General features: G+C 43.4%; 1 protein-coding gene across 7 annotated transcripts in view; it reads right to left on the bottom strand.

The window, feature by feature from the left end:
• The window catches only part of TMEM131L (transmembrane 131 like), a 170212-nt gene that overhangs the window by 87058 nt on the left and 60945 nt on the right, over positions 1 to 22209 (bottom strand). The gene's annotated exons all lie outside the window — the stretch shown is intronic.

The raw sequence follows: 22209 nt of genomic DNA, 5'->3' as shown, positions 1-22209 counted from the left end.
TCACTATGATTTCATTTTCCTTCATAGTCAAAAGGCACAAATCAATATAGCAGAAAAACATATCAAAACATATTTTTAAAAACATGTAAAAGAAAACCATAATAAAGATATATGACATATAAACATACTTAAAAACATAAAATACAAAATATACATATGAGTATGAAAAACTATCAACTTCCATATGACATTTTAAAAGCTCTATTAATCTAAAGAGGTTTAACTGAAGAAGCTCCTAAAGGTAATACGAACAACTGTTTTCAAAGACTGGAACAAGCTTTCCAAAATAGAATCTTTTTGGCTGAAGGCGGTGGCTCATGCTTGTAATTCCAGCACTTTGAGAGGCCAAGGCAGGCAGATCACTTGAGCCCAGGAGTTTGAGAGCAGCCTGGGCAACACAGTGAGACCCTATCTCTACTAAAAAAATTTAAAAAATTAGCCAGGCATGGTGGCATGTGCCTGTAATCCCAGCTACTCTGGAGGCTAAGGCAGGAGGATTGCTTGAGCCCAGGAGTTCGAGCTTGCAGTAAGCTATGATAGCATCACTGCACTCCAGACTGGGCGACAGAGCAAGACCATTTTTGAGACCTGACTCAAAAATAAATAAGTAAATAGAATCTTTCCATTTTCTCCTCCCACCCAGCAGCCATCAACCAAGCTGGTTCAAAGGCTGGTCCAGGAGTGGAAATTTGACTTTTAAACCTGCTGGCCAACAGGCTTTGTGACCTTTCAGCAACTCCCTCTCCAAGGCCCCATTTTTCTTGAAGGTACAAACAATGCAGAGACCCGAGAACCCTTCCAAAGTCCTTGTCTCACAGGAAGAATCTCGTTGCAATCTTTTCTTCCTCCCTCCACTTTCTGCCTTTATCTAAGCTTCTCTTTCTCTATCCTCTCTCCATTATAGTCTGTTTGTACCTCCTTTATTCTATCTCCAGCATCAGCTGTATTAATAATAAAGTGATGCTGCCAGACGCAGTGGCTCACGCCTGTAATCCCAGCACTTTGGGAGGCCAAGGCGGACGGATCACGAGGTCAGGAGATCGAGACCATCCTGGCTAACACAGTGAAACCCCGTCTCTACTAAAAATACAAAAATTAGCTGGGCGTGGTGGCGGGCGCCTGTAGTCCCAGCTACTCAGGAGGCTGAGGCAGGAGAATAGCATGAACCCGGGACGCAGAGCTTGCAGTGAGCCAAGATCGTGCCACCGCACTCCATCCAGCCTTGGTGACAGAGCGAGACTCCATCTCAAAAAATAAAAAGAAATTTTAAAAAAAATAAAGTAATGCCTTGGGCTCCATCTGCCTAATTCTTGTCAATCTCTTCACTTGTTTTGAACATGGTCAGAGAAGAGGTATGCTATTTACTCAAACCCTAAAAGGCCAGCACTAAGTCTACAACTGGCTTGCAGAGAAGTTGCCTCCGGAAACGATGTGAAGAACCACAGGTGGTAACGAAGGTGAAGAGGCGCCCACAGCAGGTCCACCACAGGGACCCCACTCCAGACGGAGCTGGCCAGGCTCAGCATTTCAGAAGAAGAAAAAAAAAAAAACAGGCAACTTCATGTACCAAAAATAATCTTGAGAAAAGTCAGGCTACTGCATAGGATAAAGTAATTAATGACAGTCTTCTTCCTGTCTTGTGCACTGAAAAGTGAATTTGCCATCAGATTTTACACAACTTCCACATGAACAGATGAGGTTTGGAGGATTTAAGTAATTCACCCAAGGTCACATAGCTACTAAAAGGCAGAGTCCAAATTCCAATCCAGATCTGTGGAAGTGGGAAACATGAGCCCTGTGTCAAGTTCAGGCACTGTATGACCTATCCAAGGAACCGGTGCAGTCTGGCCTGCTGATGAGGGCTTGGGAAGCAGAGCACTCCAGGCCCATGGCCATCACCTTCCAGCCCTGAGATTATCAGTCACTTAACCTCTCTCAAGTCCTAACCTTATTCTCTGTAAAATGGAAACATCTACCCCACAGTTATCATGAGAATAAAATGAAATAATAGGATGAGATAAAATGATGTGCCAGATATGAAGCAAAGGCTTCATTAAGGTCAATAAATATTAGCTCATATTACTAAGAGGATGACCCTCATCTAATAAGAAAAGCAAAGAGAACAGATGGAGAAGCTGATTGAGCTTAAAGTCAGTATCGACCTCTGGAATTAAAAGCCCCAAACGGGATGGTAATAATTAGCTCTGAATATTATAGAATAAATGAAATATAAACTTGGGCTGTCTCATATTCTGATAGAGGTTTTTAAATTCCACAATTAGAAAGTTTTACATACCCAATAAAAATCAGACATTTAGGGCCAAACCTAGAGTAATATGGCAGAAATAGCCAGAGTGTCTCTAACTTCAAAGAAAACTCTATTTTGATCCCAAATAGAGAAATAAAACCACGCCAATTTTTTTCTCTAAGAGTCATAAAATAAGTTATTTTTCTCATTGGCTGATTTCAGCTTAATTGACTTTACAGCTTGAAAAATACTACATTAAGTTATAAGGAGTTTTAACATCAGTATATAAATTTAAAAGCGCTTGCAGGTAAAACTATTTCAGACATAGGTAATGATCTGGAGAGTACTTGCACATGCATATGTTTCAAATATTTGTTTGTTTGTTTTTTGAGACAGAGTTTCGCTCTTATTGCCCAGGTTGGAGTGCAATGGCATGATCTCGGCTCACTGCAACCTCCACCTCCCGGGTTCAAGCGATTCCCCTGCCTCAGCCCCACGAGTAGCTGGGTTTACAGGCATGCGCCATTAGGTCTAGCTAATTTTGTATTTTTAACAGAGATGGGGTTTCTCCATGTTGGTCAGGCTGGTCTCAAACTCCTGACCTCAGGTGATCTGCCCGCCTCGGCCTTCCAGAGTGCTGGGATTACAGGCATGAGCCACTGTGCCTGGCTCAAATATTTGTTAAAAGACTGGGGGAGTGTGGGAGAGAACAAACTGCTAAAATTTAGTCAGCTACAGACATGAACAATTATCCTCAAATATCAGTGACAAGAAATTATATCCTGTTTGAAATGCCAAAGTTCGCTTCAAAGAAATAACTTAAATCTCAAGAACTATAGCAATAAAAGATAAAATTTCCTCCTTTTCCCCCCTTTCTTGCGAAAGTCAGCATTTCACATTTCACCCTTCTCATATTTCACCCTTAATAATAATGATTCCTTTATGTCAAAGACCACCTGGCCTCTTTTACTCTTAGGAGTCCCCATAACTTGGCATCAAATAATTACATGCATCTTGTAGAAATCAATGATAAATTTATGCCACATATTTGTAATTTTCACCCCTTCTCCATCTGTAAGATAATTGTAAAAAAAAAAAAAAAAAAAAAAAAAAAAAAGCTGCTAGTTAAAAGAGAAAAATGGACCGGGTGCAGTGGCTCACACCTGTAATCCCAGCACTTTAAGAGGACAAGGTGGGAGGATTGCTCAAGCCTAGGAGTTCGAGACCAGTCTGGGCAATACAGTGAGACCTCATCTCTATTACTATATATTTAACATATATATTATCTGGGCTCAGTGGCACACGCTGGTAGTCCCAACTACTGGGGAGGCTGAGGTGGAAGATCCCTTGGGCCCAGGAGTTCAAAGCTGCAGGGAGCAATGACCACACCACTGCACTCCAGCCTGGGCAACACATAGAAGGGGCCATTTTGCTTCTATAACAGGACAAAGGCACGAGGATAAGAAATAAAGGCAAGAGCCATCTGCAGTGTCTGAGCTCTTGTTGATACAGATCCTGTTCCACACACTCTTAGTCCTTATTTTAAAGACCTTCTGCAAAGAGCTGAGCTTTCTCAGCAGCAGGACCTGTAGACAAGGATTTCCACATGTCTTATTTTGAAAAAACATTGATCTTTGCCTAAGATTTTACCTGGCCTTTTTTCTTTTATCTTTTAAAAGAAAAAAATCTTTTTAAAAACTTTGGCCACATTTTTTTCTACAGACATACAACAAAGAAACAGTTTGGGCCTGGCACGGTGGCTCATGCCTGTAATCCCAGCACTTTGGGAGGCCGAGGTGGGCGGATCACGAGGTCAGGAGATCGAGACCATCTTGACTAACACGGTGAAACCCCATCTCTATTAAAAATACAAAAAATTAGTCAGGCATGGTGGCGGGCGCCTGTAGTCCCAGCTACTCAGGAGGCTGAGGCAGGAGAATGGCGTGAACCCGGGAGGCGGAGCTTTCAGTGAGTCGAGATCGCGCCACTGCACTCCAGCCTGGGCGACAGAGCGAGACTCCGTCTCAAAAAAAACAGTTTGAAAATGTGGCTGATACAAGACAAATTTCACTGGAAATGAGAAGGTGCTGGGCCAGGTCCTAGTGTGACGTGAACGCCAATGTGACACAGGGATTCAGTTTCTTCTTCAACAAAATAAGCAAGCTACACTGGATGACTCCAAGATCCTTCAAAAGCATGTAGATGCCCAGATTTCTTATTCCTAGGAAAATTAAATCTGTCTGCTGATATCAGACACACTTTAAAAAATGAGTCCAGTAACTTAGACATGGAAATGAGTTGGCTGTAACCAACTGTTCCAGCTGTTCACAAATGTTATCCAACCAAAACACATCATTTCAAAGACAAAGCTAATCTCCCCAGAGTGAGAGGCAGGGCCAGAGACTGCTGACCCCACCTCAAAGCTCCTGGCAATTTAATAAGGCTCAGCTGCACGGAGGCAGGTGGTCAGCTCCAGGAAGGTGCTCCCCTCAGGCTTACCACCCAGGAGGCTGGACTGCCTCATATGCCCACGATCAAAACCCAGAGATCAGGAGAGTCCAAAAACAGAAGAGGGAAAACCCACCGGAGAAACTCAGCAAAGCCTTTGGAGAATGGGGCTATCTGAGTGGGCCTCAATGAGCAGCTACCATGGAGGGACACTGAACAAAGGCTGCTTCCAGTAAGGCCAATGGCAGGAGTGAAGATAGCGTGGACCACCTTGGAGAATTGAGCACAGAAAGTGCACTCGCAAGCTGGCCTGCTGGCTCCAGGGGTGGAGTGAGGAGAGTGAGGCAGGGAAGCCGGTGTGAGGGGTAAGGGAAGAGGGCCAGCCCAAGGCAGAGGGCAGCCTGGGCCCCATAGCAGCTACCCAGGAAGGCTTTGCTGGCCCATGAGGAGGGAAGCGAGGGAAACTCAGCAGACACTTCCCCAGGTGACGTGCTGTGGATGTATGCTGGCCTTATTCCTAAGGGTTTACTCAGCTCCTGGAGAACACCACAGTGTTTCAGAAGAGGGCCTGTCCTTTTGAACAAGTGAAAAATAGCTTCACCTCCTAACAGGGATCTGAGACACAACAGTGAGCACCTACAGCGAGGACTGAACTGTCTGGGTTTCCATATTCCTCAGCGAACTGGGTTTCATCCATCTCTTGATGCCCCCACATCTAGCTAGCTGTCTTTGAGATGCAAACTCTTCCAACACCTGAAAGGACAGTGGGTGTTTCAAAAACAAAAACCTTATGGCCACAGCAACAATGGCTTTAGCCGCTGGATGTTGGCAAAAGGTTGCATGGACAAGAGGAAAGGTTTCCCATCCATTTCACAAACCCCCTCTGCCTCAAAAAAGGTAACTAAGCAGACCACGGTAACTAGAATAATGTTATTGTGTCAAGACTCTGAAGTGCTCAAGGAATGACATGTTATGCTAACGAGACACTTACTGGGCTGTTCTCATTATTCAAAGAAATGAGAGATCCCACAGCTGGAAATGCTGGAAGAGACCTGGAGACTCCATAATGGCAGAAATCCCTGCATTAATCTCCTTGGTCCCTTTCTTCTAAACAGTGTGTCTGATGGGATACTTAGTCAACCACCATCTTCCTCTGAGCAGGAGACAGGTATTTCTAAGACCCAGCTGCTACCTCCTGGGACCTTAGAAGAATTCAGTATTTTTCCATTATGCAACTGGACTTCAAATCGATCCCTGCACAGATATAAAAAGTCCCAGCCTGGGGGGTGTCTATACCGATACCTGCCAACAATCAGACTGGTTACTCCAGGCGGCGGCCTTCCCCAGGCTCTCACTGCCTGGAAACACCTATGAACTGAGGCAAGGCACTGAGCTTTAGGGCCCTTCCTTGAAAAAACAAATGGCCTAAGCTGCACAATTTATTAAATGAGTTACACAACTACATAGTTATAAAATTCTACATCATGATCTTAGTACAAGTCGTTTTTTCTGTTTTTATTTTTAATTTAAAAAATACTTCTCCCCAGAAGTTTACTGATAGGAAAAAACATAAAAGACACAGGCATTGCTACTTAAGTTGGAACTGCCATTCTTACCAGTCAATTAACTACTTGCAAAGAACCATTTAACAATAGAGGCAGAAACCAGTATTTTTCTCCATTAAAATCCCACCAATAAGAAAAAGTTTTTTGGTAGGACATGATTTTCCTAGTTTCTTTCACTGTAGAAAGCTTCAGGCTGCAAGGTCAAAGCAATTATTAAACCAAAAGAGAGGAATCAAAAAGTCCTTGGAGCGATACCAAGAGTGGTCTGTTGGAGGCGCTCTCGCTAATAACAGGACCTGGGGATGTACAGCAACCCGGCGTGTTGATGGCTGGCCTTCCTAAGACAGCGACAAAAGTCATCCACACTAATCTGTCCCTCACATTGCTGATGACCTATGCATCCACACTATCCAAGGAGGAGACATTGCATCTGTCAGACTAACCCCACAGTTGCTCTTTCTGGATGCATCCCAGGCTCACAGCCCCCTGTCCTGCCCTCTCCAGGATTTCCATCTCCCACCCAGCTCTGTCTCCTCCACTTACTTACATGAAAAGAATCATGCCCTGCTCACTTAAGATCCTTCTTCACCTTCCCTAGCCACTTCAAGTCCTCTTCTTCCCTTCGAAGCCAAACCATAGGTGATGTAACAATGACAGCAAGTAAATTTATTAAGTACTTGTAGTATACCAGATGTTGTGCCAAGCACTTTATTATATATAATCCTAAGAACCCTATGTGGATACCAATTATCATCCATCCCATTTTCACACACAAAGATGCTTTGGGGATTTAAACAACTTGCCGAAGCGCACCTGGCTGTGGGGTGGCTGAATGGGAATGTGATCGTGCATTCACAGCCCCTTCACTACACTGCCTCCACCTGACTGTTCTCTGGCCCCAGCCCTCTCTGCAACAACGTGGCCCTTGCTGAGGTCATAAATGATCACAGCCTGCGAAATCAAGTACCGAGCTGACTTGGCCTCTCCACTGGCTACCCTCTCTTGAATGGCTCTCCCTTGGTTTCCAGGAAACCTCCCCACTACCTCCTACCTCTGTGGCTGCTCCTTCTCCCTTTCTAACTCCTCTTCCTCTGCCTATCTCTTCCATGCTGTCATTTCCAAAGCTCTTCCTCTACTCTTTTCTCACTCTAGCCTATTGTACCTATCCAGTGGGTTTGCCTATCACCCACAGATTAATGCTTCCTTCACTGACATTTGTGATTACTGTAGCTGTTCAGCATCTTCCTTTACTGCATTGGTACATTTCCCATGGTCATCCCTCCTGGATCCGGAAAGGGCCAGATACTAGTTTTACTTAGCCCCACTAACAGCTGGGGTGCTAGCCCATGAGCCAGACTTCTCCAGATTTACCTGCCTGAGGCAGGGCCTCCTCAAGCTGATGCCACAAGGAAGCAAAGAAGTTGAAGAATCTGTCCTGGGGGACCACAGCAGTACTGCAGCAGGGTAAGTGATGGGGTGGGGTTCTCAGCAGTCTATTTCCACGGAATATTTTTGGCTGTGGCTCTAGCTGCTAATTCCTCTTTTTGCCGGCTTGTTTTCTGGGCCTGGTTCTTTGGTCTTCCTAGAGATTCTGTCAGCTGCCCAACATCTTTTCAATAAATTCCTTTTCAGCTCAAATCAGCCAGAGTTTGGTTTCTGTGGTTTGACTGATTCATTTCCCAAGCCTGTGTATCTGTGGCCTAGACTCTGCTGAGCTCCTGACTCGTGTTTCCATCTGTACCAGGCCTCATCCCGTGGATGACCCACAGGCACCTCCCAATGGAATAAAAGATGCAGTTCACCATCTTGCTTGCAACGTCCCTCAGCTGGCTGTACTATATTCCCACGCCAGTGAGTGCCTTGGCCTACCTGTCCAGCTGAAAGCTTTGTTGATACCTTGACTCCTGTGTCTTCCTTAACTCCATGTGCAACCAAAGAAATCTGTCCCTCACCCCCACATTCCATGAGGACCAAAAGGCATTTTCTCTCCAATTCAAAGAATTTTAAAATACATTATTATATTTACATATTTACTCTTACCACATTCCACATACTATAAAGATCTACTTTAGCCAACTAGTTAAAGGACTTTGCAAAATACTATTAAAGAACAGGCCAGCAATTAAGCTCACATTTCCCCAACTCCCATTCCAACTTTCTCCTTACTCCAACAACTCCAACTTTCTCCTTACTTTCATGGCTTCTCCTCTGTGGTTTAAAGATTTGACATCTTTCCTAGATGCTAGGGTAGGTCACTCTACTATATGTTAAAATAATGAAATGTGATTATAAAATCTGCAAAATACAAAATACACTTTGCATTACCTTTCAGCTCTAGGACAAGTGAGCATGAACATTCAGTATTAGATACCTCCAGCATTAACAGAGTTTGCCAGACACTATACATTAAAAAAAGAAGCCAAAGCAGAAATTCACACGAACCCTAAGCAGATAAGGGAGTCTAGGGATGAAGGACTTCTTCCTCTTTGATCATGGGTGGACAATGCAAGCTCATGCATTACCGTGCATGTTATTTTTAGAAAACCAACTGTGAGTTCTCAAAGTGTCCATAAAAATTTAAGTTATTAGTTCCCTAACGGTGCACTAGCCATGTTTTAAAGCTCATCTATAACACTTTAAGCAACTTGGTAGCTGAACTTATTCATACTGTAAAGGCAGACATGCCAAATCCCACCAACATTCATTTCTTCTATCTACCCAAGGCAGTTAGATTCAGAAATCCCCAAAGGCAAATAAAAACAGGCTGCCTAACTTTCACAGGCTCACAGTGTTATGTATGTATCACACACCTCCTACAATACATAACACATATGATACAAGAGAGAGCACAGTCCACAGTACTTTAAGTGTCCACAAGAGGAAGAGACCACCCGGCGTGGAGTAGGTTAGGAAATGCCTATTGGAAGAGGTGGCATTTGAGTAGGATCTAGAAGGCTGAACATGCTGTCTTCAGGTAAGGCTGGAGGAAGAGTTTTAACAAGGTGAAAAAACACAAGGCATACAGATCACAGAAAGGCTGATAAGATAAAAAGTGAAGTACAAAAGATAATTAATTTCTAGAGTTTCTCAGTAGGACCGAAGAACAATCCTATGTAACTTTATGACCCGGAATAATATTTTACTAAAACACACTGAACTGACAGATGTTTTTTGTTTTTGGGGTCTTTTTTGTTTTTTTGTTTTTATTTTTGAGACAGTTTCGCTCTTGTTGCCCAGGCTGGAGGGCAGTGGCGCGATCTCAGCTCACTGCAACCTCTGCCTCCCGGGTTCAAGCAATTCTCCTGCCTCAGCCTTCCCCAGTAGCTGGGATTACAGGCGCCCGCCACCATGCCTGGCTAATTTTGTATTTTTAGTAGAGATGGGGTTTCTCCATGTTGGTCAGGCTGGTCTGGAACTCCCAACCTCAGGTGATCCGCCTGCCTCGGCCTCCCATAGTGCTGGAATTACAGGCGTAAGCCACCACGCCCGGCCCTGACAGGTGTTTTTTTTTTTTTAAAAAGTCCCAATATGAGCAAATATCTCAAAATGATCTTCAGACAAATACAAAGAATGTTAACAAGATTGCCAGAAAAATCTAATGAAAAATTTCTAACTATTCTTTGAAGGACCAGCCTCATGAGTAAAGGAGCCAGCAGGAGCAAGGGAGCCCCCTGCTTCACAGCAGCTGTTACAGTCGAGCACAATACTAACATGTATATCAGTGTTTCACTCCACCAGGGCCCAGTCCCATCTCTCAGAATACCTAGACAATATGTCATTATTCAAAAAGTTAAGTTTTCTCTCCTCAAAAAAAAAAAAAAAAAAATCTAGCCTCTGAACATAATGTTTTTAAAACGGAATGCAGCAGAAACCTTTTTAACTGAAGTTTCATGCTGTCCATTCAGCAGACTAGCATAGACCACACACTTGCCCATAAAGTATAATTTACTATCACCAAGCTCACTTATATAATATAACCCCACTGTCAGAGGAGGACTTTAAAAATGATTTTTCTTATGTGAAACCCAACAAACACTGGCACTGGAGAAACCAGTCTAGAGTGTGCCCAGAAAAACAAAGACTCCTTAACACAAGTCAGAGGACTGCTGGGTGTTTGTTTTGTTGGTTTTTTTTCCGCCTCCCCCCCTTTTGGGGGAGGTATGTGACTTAAACATATGTTGTATGAAAAGCAATTTTTCCTTGAGAAATAATGGTAAAGATCTCATTGTTTCTTTCCCAAGGTTCTGTGACAGAGGTTGCTCTTTGGCCCCTAATATCACCCCTTCTCGTCTTCTTTCACATAATGGAATTTTTAAGTGGGCATATTTCTAAGGCTCCTCTGCATCTGGGTACGGCCACGGGACTAAGTTCCAGCAAATGGGGTGAAAGTCGAAGTATCGCGCTGGCAGTTTCCAAACTGCTGCCAGGAAAACAAACATCTCCACCTTGTCCCACGAGTAGGAGATCCCAGTACCCTGGCGAAGGCGACGTGGGGTCCCTAAAGACTTCCTGGAGCCAGCGGCTGCATATCTGCAGACTCTCTCAGGAGAGAGAAAACACTCTCTTAAGATGTAAGCTTTAATTCTAACTGGAACAGCTTCCCATTCTTTTCCAACACCAGAAATTGCCAGTGGCAGCTGCTCAGCAGAACTAATACTACATGGCCTCATCACTCCAGCCCCTGCTTGCCCTGAGGGAGGCGGGTTTTTCAGCAGTGCCAGCCTTTCAGGGCAGCCAGAAGCAGAGCATCCCAATAAACCAGAAAGCTAAGTGGCTGAAGCAATAAAAGTTACTCAAACATAACCCAAATCTGATGGTAAAACAAAGAAAATCCTAAGTATGGAAAGGATGGTTCCTGCTGTCTTTCAGTGGGAAAACCCATTGGTTCTGGTGGGGGCCTAGGGTGGCTTTGGCCCTGCGCTGATGTAAACTGGGAAGTGCCTGCATGTGACTGGTTTAGAGCCTATCCTTCTGCTTCGTAACTAGACCTGCAGGGACGTACAAGGACCTCCATGAGATGCTTCAGGGAACCAAAGGTGGGAGGGTATTCCAGACTGATGTGGCCACACCAGAAAGAAAAGAGGTGCTAGAAGGAGCACACAGGTGACATCCCCACCTGGAAGGAACAAAGTCCTGGAAGGAGCATAGTCAATAAGAACCACTGCCATTTACATTTCAGGGAAGGCAAGGGGTAAGAATTATCCTACTCTTTGAAGATTGCTTAAAACATCCTCAAATACCGATACACATTACCTCCTTCCTGTGGGGTGGCTGGCAGGAACCTTACAAGGGAAAATACTTGTGTTCCTGCTCTACTTAAAGTTGTTCAGTGTTGTGTGAAACTGCAGAGTTCTTGCAAAATCAGAAGAGAAAAAATCAGGGAAAGTTGCATCTTGCTTCCCAGTTAGTCTAGGGAGAAAGGAGTCCATCAGATATAACACAGCAGTGGAAGAAAGAATGAGGCTAAATTCCTACAGGTTTGTCAGAGGCTTTTGAACCAGAGCAACTCCATCTTAAATAGGAGCTGGGTAAAACGAGGCTGAAACCTACTGGGCTGCATTCCCAGACAGTTAAGGCATTCTAAGTCTTGGATGAGATAAGAGGTCGGCACAAGATACAGTTCATTAAGGCCTTGCTGATGAAACAGGTTGCAGTAAAGAAGCCGGCCCAAACCCACCAAAACCAAGATGGCCACAAGAGCGACCACTGGTTGTCCCCACTGCTACACTCCACCAGCGCCATGACAGTTTACAAATGCCATGGCAACATCAGTATGTTACCCTATACGGTCAAAAAAGGGGAGGCACAAATAGTCCACCCCTTATTTAGCATATCATCAAGAAATAACCATGAAAATGGGCAACCAGCAGCCCTCAGGGCTGTTCTGACTATGGAGTAGCCATTCTTTCATTCGTTTACTTTCTTAATAAACCTGCTTTTGCTTTGCACTGTGGACTTGCCTTGAATTCTTTCTTGTGTGAGATTCAAGAACCCTCTCTTGGGGTCTAGATCAGAACCTTTTTCCTGTAACAGGTTCACTGGGTCCCAATCAGGAACAATCTACAAAGGTGGAGTTAACCATAAAGATGAGTACAAGAGATCATCTAATGCTCTTGTGATCAGAAGTTCAGTTTCCACTATTATAAAATTAAGGTAAGACCCTGTGATGGTTAATACTGAGTATCAACTTGATTGAAGGATGCAAAGTATTGATCCTGGGTGTGTCCGTGAGGGTGTTGCCAAAGGAGATTAACATTTGAGTCAGTGGGCAGGGAAAGGCAGACCCACCCTTAATCTGGGTGGGCACCATCTAATCAGCTGCCACTGCAGCCAGGATATAAAGCAGGCAGAAAAGCATGAAAAGGCTAGACTGGCTTAGCCTCCCAGCCAACATCTTTTTCCCATGCTTTCTCCCATGCTGGATGCTTCCCGCCCTGGAACATCAGACTCCCAAGTTCTTCAGCTTTGGGACTCGGACTGGTTTCCTTGCTCCTCAGCTTGCAGACAACCTATTGGACCTTGTGATCGGGTGAGTTTAATACTTTGTAATAAACTCCCCTTTATATATATACATAGGAGGGAGGGAGGGAGGGAGATAGATAGACAGACAGACAAGACAGATAGATCGATCGATTCTGTTAGTTCTGTCCCTCTAGAGAATCTGACTGACATAGACCCCCTAAATCCATTGTGAGGATTAAATGAAATGTGTTTGTAAAGAGTTTTGCCAAGCACCCAGCAAAGTGTTTCAGGATTTCTTTTATTAGAGGTTGTGGGGAGGTGGGTAGAATGCCTCCAACAGAACTCCAGTGCCCTGACAGCTAGAGGCTGCACTGCAGGCACTGCAGCAACTGAAGCAGGAGCCTCCCTTTCAATTCAGCTCAGGGAACTTAATTGTTCTTAATTATACAGACGCCACTCATATGCAAATCATACATGAAGAGTTTTCCTTTTAAATTGTAATTTTTCTTTCAAACCCTTGAGGCAGTGAAGTGTTACTGCTGAAGATGTCTGCAAAAGAAAGAATGGCCCTGCGTGGTCCCTCAAGCCCAGGAGTCCCTCTCCACAGGCCCTCACTCCCTCTGCCCCTTCAGCAACTTGTTAACCCCCCCAGTGGCCAGGTCTGCCCCAGTCTTGCTCCTGGATTTTCAGCCCAGATCCTAACAACTTCCCCTGTCTTTCCAGCATTCTCCATCCCTAGACAAAGCACGGTATGAATCCTATGCAGATGTGCAGGAAGGCAGGGAAAAGCAAAGATCAGCTGGTAGCAACGTGGTTTTGTCCATTCAATCCTTCTCTCAATAAACACCCATTCCAAAAGAAGCAGAACGCTCCAACAAAAATTGTGTTTTGAAGATTGTAAACAGCAACATGAAAAAAGTGCTGCCGTTGCCGTGACAAGTAAACAAAAGGAAACAAAGCTGTTGTGTGCAACAAGATTACAACTAAAAAAAATATACAAAGGAAAATGAGAAGGCAAATACCAAAATATTAACAGCAATGTTAGGATGAGTAGAATCTAAGACACTTTCCTTTTGCCTGACTCTCCAAAATGGTTCCGAACCTGTGAGAATATTAAAGATGTTCAGAACGATGTGCTTTTTGAAAACTCAAGAGCAATAGGAAGGTACACTCTTCCTAAATACAGCTTATAATTATTTCTTTTTTTGATTCAAACAGCATATTTCCACATTAATAAATTATTTAAAAGCTAGCTTTTGTTAGCTTTTAAATAATTGGTTTTGTTACGTTGCTTCACTTCCCCTAACTCGCTGGCCACCTCTCAGTCTCCTCTACGACCCTTCTGAATGCAGAGACACCCCAGGCTCCAGACCCTGGTCCTCTTTTCTAAGCAATCTAAAATGACTCAATGCTTATCTGATCCAACGTGAAGGCTGTAAACACCACCCCAAATTTACATCTCTAGCCCAGCACCCTTCCCAACTGCCCATCCACATGTGCTCTGGAATGTCGAAAAGACATCCCAAACTCAACAGGTGTGAAACTGAGCTCCTGATCTTACCCCCAAACCCAATTGCCCACAGCCATCTCCGCTCAGTTGTTCAAGCCAATAACCTTGGAGTCATCCCTAACTGTTCTCTTTCTCACACCCTGCATCCCATCCATCGGAAATCCCATGAGCTCCGCTTTCACCAGGCCCACTGCCACACCTGATCCAAGCACCCATCATGTCTCTCCATCTCTTGCTTCCTGGCTGTAAGGGCCTCACTGGTTTCCCTGCCACCCAGGCTCAGCACTGCCAGCATGGCCTCTTTAAACCTAATTCAAATGGCATCACTACTCTGCTCAAAATCCCCACAAGAACTCTGCATTTCCAAGGCCTCACGCTGTGCTCTCCCCGTGACCTCACCAACTCCACACCCCTCTCCAGGTCTGTACCCATGGTGCTCTCACCACAAGGGTCTTCTGGCTTCACTGGGAATATCCCAAGTATATGGTCCTCCTACCTTAAAGTCCTTTGCAGTGGCTGTTCTCTCTATCTGGAACATTCTTCACCCAGACAGCCTCATGGCAAACTCCCCCATCTCCATCAAATCCTCCAACTCCTGGCCAGGCGCCGTGGCTCACGCCTGTAATCCTAGCACACTGGGAGGCCGAGGCGGGCGTATCACGAGGTCAGGAGATAGAGACCATCCTGGCTAACATGGTGAAATCCCATCTCTACTAAAAATACAAAAAATTAGCCGGGCGTGGTAGCACGCGCCTGTAGTCCTAGCTACTAGGGAGGCTGAGGCAGGAGAATCGCTCGAACCCGGGAGGCAAAGGTTGCAGTGAGCTGAGATTGCACCACTGTACTCCAGCCTGAGCGACAGAGCAAGACTGTCTCAAAAAAAATAAAAAATAAAAATAAATCCTCCACCTCCTTCAAATCCTTGTAAAATCTCACCCTCTTAATAAGCTTCAACCTCCTGTTTATAGCTGCAGCCCCCACAATCCTCATCCTCTTTTCCCTTGACCGGTTGTTTCAACTTTTTCTATACCACATATCACCTTATAACATCCATAAAATCTAGTTTCGCAGTTTTCTCTTTCTCACATCCTATTAGACTGCAAGGTCCACTAGATTTTGGTCTATTTGGTTTGCTGTTTTGTATTTACAGAACACTCACTCGGTAACATTTGTAGAGTGAAAGAAAACCTTCCCAAACCGGTGTCATTGATTTATAAAATCACAATTCAGGCCTCAGAACATTTCTTTTTAATTACTCACTATAAAGCTGGCTTCATCCTAGTATGTCAGAAACTGCAGAATCATAAAAAACGTTTCCCAAACTTCAACCAAAACCTTCACCAAATCTAATTTACCAAAACAATAAAAGTATGTATAGAATACTTTTAAAAACCAATGTCAGGTTGGTTATATTTCTTTTTCAGTTTAAAAAATATATCGGGTCTATTCATGCCAATCACAAATACAACATTTAGTGATCTGCTAAATTACGAATGCTGTAAATGTTAGAGGGCAAGACAACTAAGAAACTTAAAAATGCAAAAAACATAGGATCCTACTAAGGAAAATAAGGTACTGAACCAGGCAATGAAAAGTTTAGAAAGAGATTAAGCTAGAAATTGCCTGATCAGGTGGATCATGCTCAAACAAGACTGTAAGAGGAGGTCCAAGTTGGTAACCCTTGGCTTGGGGAGAATCTTTTAGAAAGTAGCACCCACAGCCTGGGCCTGGTTCAAATGCTTTGACTAACCATCTGAATCAGCAACATTGGTTATTGCAGCATGCCTGAGATGGTTCTTTTAGTTCCACTGCTTGAATGAATAGATCTGTAATCCCAGAATGAAGAAATAAATCAAAACCTAGAGTAATTTATAAGCCAGTGACACAAAATACAGGCAAGCTGAGGTGAGGCTCAGCACCTGATTGGCAGCCTCCCCTCCGCCACTGCTGCTGCAGATGTGCGCCCCACTCCCACATGCAGTCCCCCTACTTATAATGGGGTGAACGTGGCCAATGTGGAAATAAAAGAATTGAGAAGGAGGCTGGGTGCGGTAGCTTACGCCTGTAATCCCAGCACTTTGGGAGGCCAAGGCAGGTGGATAAGCTGAGGTCGGGAGTTCGAGACCAGCCTGACCAACATGGAGAAACCCCGTCTCTACAAAAATACAAAATTAGCCGGGTGTGGTAGTGCATGCCTGTAATCCCAGCTACTTGGGAAGCTGAGGCAGGAAAATTGCTTGAACCCGGGAGGCAGAGGTTGTGGTGAGCCAAGATCGCAACACTGCACTCCAGCCTGGGCAACAACAGCGAAACTCCGTCTCAAAAAAAAAAAAAAAAAAAAAAGAATTGAGAAAGAGAGAGAATCCCTAAATCCACCTGTGCCTGAAGCTAATACCCCTGCTTCTTCCAGGTTACCAGGGCCAATGAGTTCCTTTAATGCGTCAGCTAGCTGAGTGAAATCTGTCACTTGAAGCTGAAAAGATTCCAACTAGTAGGTACATGAACCCAGCAACTAAAACATAATTCATGAGGTTGTGTCCAAAAGTCAGCAGGTAACCTTTGGAACGTTAAGAAACATTTTATGACTATTTATAAAAACAAATGCTTTCCGAGAAACAGTATAATTTTGCAAAAGGCTGAAGATGATCTGAAATTCCCACTTAAAAAAAAAAAAGAAAAAGTGTCCATCGAAAAGTACAAACTACATTTTCTTTATAAAAGAACCAACAGGTTATTTTAGGAGGGATGAAAGTGTTCTAAAATTAGAGTCTGCTGCTGGTTGCAAAACCCCACAAATACACTAAAAAATATTGAGTTGCACTCTTTAAGTGGGCAAATTGTATGCCATGTGAATTGTATCTCAATAAAGCTTTTTTTTTTTTTTTTTTTTTAAAAAAGCACTAATAGCAAGTAAGCACACACGCCAGACTCCTAATTTAATCATTCTGTCAGGATTCCATGTAGGAAAGAGGAGGCCATTTCTGCAGATGCATCTTCTCACACATGTACCCATACAAGCTCTACACAAGCTCATTCCCTTTCTGTGCACACATACGCCTCCTGTACATAATGAAAATGCCATATGCAGATGCATTTGATTAGCACCATCCACATTTCCCATAATTATGCAGTGCTTTGTAAGCTGCAGTTAATTCCTGACTATTATCCCAAGTGCAAAATCATTCTGCCTAATTTCAAGCAGCCTGGCAGCTGCAGAGGAAGAACAGCTTTGGCCTTCAGTGGAGATCCATTTGACATATAACCCCTGCTGCTACAAGGACTCCAATCATCTAGAGCTAATCAATTTCAATCAAGCAGGCTCTGGTAGACTGGAGAACAATGGTGATTTCCTTCTTCATCTGTTAGCATGCACCTTAAAAGGGCCAGAAGATGAAGAGAAGGGCAGAAATCAGGACTGGGGTTTGGTGGGGAGGTGGTGGAGAGGTGGGGAAATTGAATAAGAGAAGAACAAGTGCTCACACCAGACATGTGATCCTTAAAACACCTGGCTTCCAGAGCTCAGCAAACTCTAACACTACAAAATTATCCTAAATTCGCCAGTTCTCCAAATAATCCCTTGACCTCTCTTCTTAGGAGGCATTTCCAGATTTTAAATAACTTCCATTGTCTTTTTCCTTTAACTATAAACAGAGATAAGAAAATATACTAACAGCACTTTATACAATAAAATAGCGTATTATACTGTAAAATGCCATGTTTATATAATAAAATACTGTATAATAAGGTACTCACATGAATTTTTAACTCTCATTACAAACAATTTTTATTCTGGATTCAGTAACATTTTTGAAATATATTCCTTTCCTCCAGTAATAACAAAAGAGGGAAATCCTGTAGAGTTCACATTCTGACAGTATTTACAGGATTAATCCCTTTATATCCAAGAAAAGGTATATCCTCTGTAGTGGAATCTTTAAAAATGTGTAGCTCCTAAACACTTCCTCCCTTTTAAAAAGAATTCTCATGGGCACTGGCTCCTAGAGTCAAGAAATAATTTAGTCCAGTAATAGCCAATGTGGCCATCTCTCAGAGATAATATGGATTCAAGGGTTCCAGCACTTCCCCCGTATTAGAATTTCTAGGGATAGAGCCTAGGAATCTGTGTTTGAGGAATAGCTCTCTCAGACAATTCCAGTGTACATGCATCCACTAGGGGAGCAGAAGGAACCTGAGTACATGCATTTGGGAACCACTGATCCATTTATCCATCTATCTGCTGCTTAGGATACTTGCAGTGACACTTCTGTTTCCAATGCAGCTCATTCCCATTATAAAATTCTTCAGCCTCAGCCAGAGTCAGGCTACAGGAAATGAGCTAGCTGTTTTAAGCAGAAAGGGATTTAATATAGAGAATTAGGTGCTTATAAAATCACTGAAGAGTTCAAGGGAGCAGGCTCTATGCCGGGCCTCCAGGAAACACTCCCAGAACCACATGGAACTGGCCCACGAGGGGTGCTGGTGCCTCTGCCACATCAGGAAAGTGGGGGGGCTTCAGGAAGCTATCTTGGAACTACTGAGTCAGCCACATCCTGTCAGCTGCGATCCTAAGACCTAAGAGCTACCTCTGTCACTGCCGCTGGTCCAATGTCAGATATCAACTCAGTCAAACAGTGGGACGAATCACTCACTTTTTGCTATACTCCAGAGGTCGAACTTGCATGAGTAAAATGTGCTTCTGAAAATACCCAATGAATACCTTTTAAAGGTACTTGCCAGAACCAAGTACAGCAAGCCAGCCTACCCTGAAGAGAAGACCCTCAACTTCAATCTACGCCTATGCAGCATTCTCTTTTCAAGCAGTCTCTAACAACCCTCAAGTCTCTCTCACCTACAGTACTTCCTTTGGGCGTTTTTCTATTTCCCCTTCCTGTGGGGAAACTGCTCGTTCATGTCCCAGTACTGTACCATACCTAATAATATCTTTTGAATTTATTCTTTGATTCAGCTCATAATGCAGCCTGTCTAGATCAGGGTCCTGATTTATCATCCAATAAACCGGCTCTTGTCCCCAAAATGCCACCATCCACCAAATTAATGACACTTAAACTATCAGTTTAAGTATACTAATGCCACTTTCCCTGGAATATCCTGATAATCACGCTATCAAGATCTGCCAAAATTCAACCAGCAATTTTTACACAGTATTTCCCGGACCTTATATCCAACACAGCATTAGGTATAGTGAATGGATAAAAGTATAAAACACAGACCCTGACTACAAGGAGTTTGTATTCTCCAGGAAGCAGCACAGACCTAAAAAAAAAAAAAAAAAAAAAAAAAGACAACAGAGATGGCAAGAATTTTAGAGGCTGCAAATGGAATATTTGACACAAATATGAACTATAAACTACTTAGATTTGAAATAATGATGGCCCTTAAAGCATGTGTGAGGTCTCGTGAAATGAACATATGGTAACATCTTGTGTAACAGCCTGTTTTAACAGAGACCATTTTTGCAATCAGATCTTACTTAATACACTGTGTGACTTCAAAACATGGGCATATGCCAAATACAGAAAATCTCCCACAGGTTATGTGAAGGGGGTAGGGGAGAAAAAGGGAGGTGTTTGAAGCAAATGAAATCATTCCTATCACAAGGATTCAGACCAGAGAGTATACCACAGTGTGACATAAAACGTACACATACCCTTAAATTTTAAAATTTATTTTCCCTTGTGCTCAGACTACTTTTCCTCCTAGATTTAATTTGGTGTTATATTTGTGCTTGCATTAAGATTTTCCCCCCAAGGATTCAGTTTTCTCTTCTCTTTCGTTTTTCAACTCTTTCAATCCACTCCCTTCCAAAGTAGCAGAATCTATTTCTAAATAAAGAGTCCACTATAGGTTTAGTTACTTTACATACTCACTTTCAGTAAGTGGAAACATATACACTGACTAAAGTTCCTCTTCAAGTCATGCTGAAGATGAAACAGGTACACCCACAAAAGCTTGCCAATTTTAGTGGAAATTTTACTTTCATTTCTTTTGTAAAAAGGATTCCATCCCATCTACATTTTAGAAGTATGCTGTGTACCATTTCCTTAAATAGAATATTCAAAGTAATCAATCATTTCTTTTACCAGTGCAAGTACAACTGACTCTCTATGGAACAGAACATTTCCATTTTCTACAGATGAAAGTCAAGGTTCAAAGACATGAGGTTAAGTGTCATTTCTCATAAGCACCGAGATAAAATTAATCACAAAACCTCCCAGAAATCACCAGTGATCACAGAACAGGCAACTGATGGGCGGTCTCTGGAACCCTCTGGACAGTGGGGATAAAAGCAATGGAAGGTTCTTCCTCAGCTCACTGGATCCCACCTCTTTAATCCGGAGGCCACAACCCTCCGAGGCCAGACCCACAGAGACTTACCCTACAGAAAGGGTGCCAAAATTCAAAGACTGGTGTGACCCACCATACACTGTACATGGTCAGATAAGAAACCACTGCAGATGTTTCTCTTGAGTTTCAAAGTCTACCCTATCTGTGGCCCACACTCTCTGAGGGAGGGGTTGGCTCCCCCACCCCCAACCAAATCCCTCTCTCCCCAAGACTACTTCTATTAGGCTTGGAAGCTCTGAAACAGAGGCATACGCTGTACCTGCTTTGCTTGTGGAACAGCAACTTTAATATGAACACATTACGAGACAGCCTAGGCAGAGAACCTATAAGAGACCAGGTTCTGTTATTTTAGGGAAAGTAGGAAAAACATTAAAAAGAATGCAAGTGAGAAAGCAATTTCCTCCTTAAATTTAAAAGTATTTTCCTCCTTTACCTGCTTTTGAACTTACACTTTTTCTTACCTTATTGTGATTTGTTTTGTTGTTTTTAAAGCCCCTAAATTTCCAAAGGGGAATGGTTTATCTGCATTACTGCCACCAGACTTCACACTCTATATTAAAACTGGTACGCTTTTTTCAATATTGTACAACATGTCACAGTTTTCCCTCTTCACTGGAAAAGGATACATCAAATACAAAACTTATGTTTTACCACCCACACAAATCTACCAATGCCAACTGCTGGGAGCTCAAACGCAATCTTGCGCTCTGTTCTGTTTTCGTAGGCTGGGTTTTCCCTATCAATAAGTTTCCATTTTTACGACTAAATAATCCACCTGAAGAGGCAAGCTGTAACCTGTTTTATATTATGCCAAAACCTGGAAGTAAACTGAGGCTTTCAAAATGTATAACGTCTATTTTCCTCTTTATTTCAGAGATGAGAGAACTCAACAAGGCGTGGCAGGCAATGCCTTTCCGCAGGACAAGGAAATTCAGACCAGACGGTGAGGAAAAGAACCTGCTCAGTTAATGGTATGGCTGCACAACACACAAACTGAACTAAAATTGCAGAAGCTTCTCGAAGTTGTACGCATATAGTACCAAAAAAGAGGAAACTGAAGAGAGACAAATGCAAGGTGGTCCCGAGGCAGGACGCAGTAAAAGGACGAGGTTAGACCCAAATGTTGCAGAAACAGCCTTCACCTCAGAGTCAGGGGCCCAAGATAACACTCCAGGCTCAGCCAGACGCTGCCAGGTAAAACGTGTTGGGTTCCCTTCCTGGGCTGCGTTTCTTCAAACACGAAAGACCCCCAAATTCTGATCCTTTCACTGGCAACAAGTTATAAAACTATGAAGAAAAGGAAGTAAACATTAAATCAGGGAAGGGGTGGGGTCACATACACTTGCCTGATTTGGATCAATGCACTACAAAAAAGACGAGAAGAAACTCAGGATTTGGGCCAGTGGCTCATGCCTGTAATCCTAGCACGCTGAGAGGCCAAGGCAAGCGGATCACTTGAGCCCAGGAGTTCAAAAGACCAGCCTGAGCAACATGGTGAAACACTGTCTCTACCAAAAAATACAAAAACTTAGCCGGGCATGGTGGTGTGCACCTGAAATCTCAGCTACTCGGGAGGATGAGGTGGGAGAATTGCTTGAACCCAGGAGGCG

The sequence above is a fragment of the Gorilla gorilla genome, chromosome 3 (assembly GCF_029281585.2).
Source record: "Gorilla gorilla gorilla isolate KB3781 chromosome 3, NHGRI_mGorGor1-v2.1_pri, whole genome shotgun sequence".
Taxonomy (NCBI): Eukaryota; Metazoa; Chordata; class Mammalia; order Primates; family Hominidae; genus Gorilla; species Gorilla gorilla.
Note: the sequence above shows the minus strand (reverse complement) of the source record. Positions and strands in the feature narration are given on the sequence as shown.